This window comes from Myotis davidii, unplaced genomic scaffold (genome assembly GCF_000327345.1).
Source record: "Myotis davidii unplaced genomic scaffold, ASM32734v1 scaffold1353, whole genome shotgun sequence".
Lineage (NCBI taxonomy): Eukaryota > Metazoa > Chordata > Mammalia > Chiroptera > Vespertilionidae > Myotis > Myotis davidii.
In genome coordinates, this window is record NW_006287258.1 from 52,319 (window position 1) to 55,233 (window position 2,915).

The 2,915-nt window shown below is 34.3% G+C and overlaps 1 long non-coding RNA gene across 1 annotated transcript in view; it reads right to left on the reverse strand.

The window, feature by feature from the left end:
- Window positions 1-2,822: 2,822 nt before the first annotated feature.
- The window catches only part of LOC107182343, a 2,926-nt gene continuing 2,833 nt past the window's right edge, over window positions 2,823-2,915 (reverse strand). Inside the window, exon 2 of the long non-coding RNA XR_001513069.1 lies at window positions 2,823-2,910. This is a non-coding gene — a long non-coding RNA (uncharacterized LOC107182343). The remainder of the gene's footprint in view (window positions 2,911-2,915) is intronic.

Genomic DNA, 2,915 nt, shown 5'->3' on the forward strand with positions numbered 1-2,915 from the left:
ATAGTGATCAAGACACTAAATAATTGATTTGTTAGCAGAGATTAAGGCAGCTAATGTGTTCAGTTAAGTGAAGATGAAGTGGGTCTGATAACACTCCCCAGGTATTTGTGAAGCCTAAATGAAGAGAGGACAGCTTTAGCTTAGCCAAAAAGGAGATGGCTTTCAAAGAAATAAATTCCAAGAAACTAATTAGAAAATATCTCTGAATATTTTTTTCAATGGAAATATTAATTTTGACAAAGCAGTAACTGTAAAGATGATTTTATAAAATGAATGACATTGCTAGCTTTTTGAAGTTACGATTCAATTTCTTTTATTTAAAAATATATTTTATTGATTTCAGAGAGGAAGGGAGAGAGAGAGATAGAAACATCAATGATGAGAGATAATCACTGATTGGCTGACTCCCACACACTCCCTACTGGGGATTGAGCATGCAATGTGGGCATATTCCCTGATGGGGAATCGAACCATGATCTCCTGGTTCATAGGTAGACACTCAACCACTGATCCACGCTGGCCAGGCTCATAAGGCAGTTTCATTTTTACTTTTTTGAGGAAACTCCATACTGCTTTCCACAGTGGCTGCACCAGTCTGCATCCCCACCAGCAGTGCATGAGGGTTCCCTTTTCTCCACATCTTGCCAACACTTGTTGCTTGTTGATTTATCGATGATAGCCATTCTGACAGGTGTGAGATGGTATTTCATTGTGGTTTTAATTTGCATTTCTCTGATGATTAGTGATGGCCATCTTTTCATATGTCTACTGGTTATTTATATTCAGGTCCTTTGCCCGTTTTTCAATTGGATTGCCTGTTGTTTTTTTTTATTGTTGAGTTTTATAAGTTCTTTATAAATATCAGATCTATAATTGTTGAATATGTTCTCTCATTCAATGTGTTGTCTTTTCATTTTGTTCATAGTTTTCTTTGCTGTGCAAGAATTTTTTAGTTATAAGTTTTTTTCTCTTTTGTTTCCCTTGACTGAGGAGATATAAAAGAAAAAATATTGCTATGAGAAATGTCTGAGATTTTACTACTTATGTTTTCTTATAGGATTTTATAGTTTCAAGTCTAACATTTAAGCCTTTAATCCATTTTGAGTTCATTATTGTGTATGGTGTAAGAAAGTGGTGTAGTTTCATTTCTTTTGCAGGTATCTGTCCAATTTTCCAAACAGCTTTTATTTAATGTACTATCTTTACCTCATTATATGTTTAGGTCTGCTTTGTCAAATATTAATTGACCATAAAAGTGTGGGTTAATTTCTGGGTTCTCTATTCTGTTTCACTGATCTATATGTCTGTTTTTATGCTAGTACCTTGCTTTTTTAAAAAAATGTATTTTTATTGTTTTCAGAGAAGAAGGGAGAGGGAGAGGGAGAGAGAGAAACATCAACAATGAGAAAGAATCATTGATAGGCTGCCTCCTGCATGCCTTACACTGGGGATGGAGCTGGCAATCTGGGCATGTGCCTTGTGATGTGGTTCATAGATCAATGCTTAACCACTGAGCCATGCTGGCCGGCCATGTACCTTGCTATTTTGATTATTATATTCTTGTAGTATAGTTTGTTATCAGGTAGCACGATTTCTCCCACTATGTTCTTCTTTCTCAAGATTGCTGTGGCTATCTGGGGTCTTTTGTGGTTCCACAAACATTTTTGGAATATTTGTTCTACTTCTGTGAAATACACCATTGGTATCTTTATAAGAATTTTATTGAATCTATAAATTGCTTTGGGTAGTATGGACATTTTAATGATATTTATTCTTCCTATCCACTTCTACAGTATATGCTTCAGCTTATTTGTATCTTCTTCAAATTGCTTCCTTCAGTGTCTTATGATTTTCTGAGTACAGGTCTTTACATTCTTGGTTAAATTTATTCCTAGGTACTTTTTTATGCCATTATAAATGGGATTGTTTTCTTAGTTTTTCTTTCTGATCACTTATTATTGGTATACAGAAATGCAACTGATTTCTGGATGTTTATTTTGTTTTCTGCTACTTCACTGATTCATTTATCAGTTCTAGTAGTATTTTTGGTAGAATCTTTAGAGTTCTCGATATACAGTGTCAGGTCACCTGCAAATAATGACAGTCACACTTTATTTCCAATTTGGATGCGTTTTATTTCTTCTCCTTGTCTGGTTGCTGTGGCTAGGACTTTCAGTACTATATTGAGTAAGAGTGGTAAAAGTAGACATCCCATCTTTTTCCTGATCTTAAGGAAAACAATTGTAGTTTTTGCCCATTGAGTATGATTTTGGCTGTGGGTGTCTCATATATGGCCTTTAATACATTGAGGTATGTTCTCTCTATTTCCACTTTGCTGAGAGTTTTTATCATAAATGGGTGCTGGATTTTATCAAATGCTTTTTCTGCATCTACTGATATGATCTTGTTGTTTTAATCCTTTTCATTTTGTTTATGTGGTGTATCACATTTATTAATTTTGCTGATATTGTACCAACCTTGTATCTTTGGAATAAATTCCTCTTGATACTGATGTATGACCTTTTAAATATATTGCTGAATCTGGTTTGCTAATATTTTGGTAAGGATTTTAGCATCTACGTTCATCAGGTATATTGACTTACAATTTTCTTTTTTTGTCAGTATCTTTATCTCATTTTAGAATTAGGTTAATGCTGGCCTCACAAAATAAGCTTGGGAGTCTTCCCTCCTCTTGAAATTTTTGGAATAGTTTGAGCAGGATAGGTGTGAGTCCTTTTTTGAATGTTTGGTAAAATTCACCTGTGAAGCCATTGGATCCAGGACTTTTGTTTTTTGGGGGATTTTTTTTTTAATATATTTTATTGATTTTTTTACAGAGAGGAAGGGAGAGAGATAGAGAATTAGAAATATTGATGATAGAGAAACATTGATCAGCTGGTTCCTGCACACCTCCT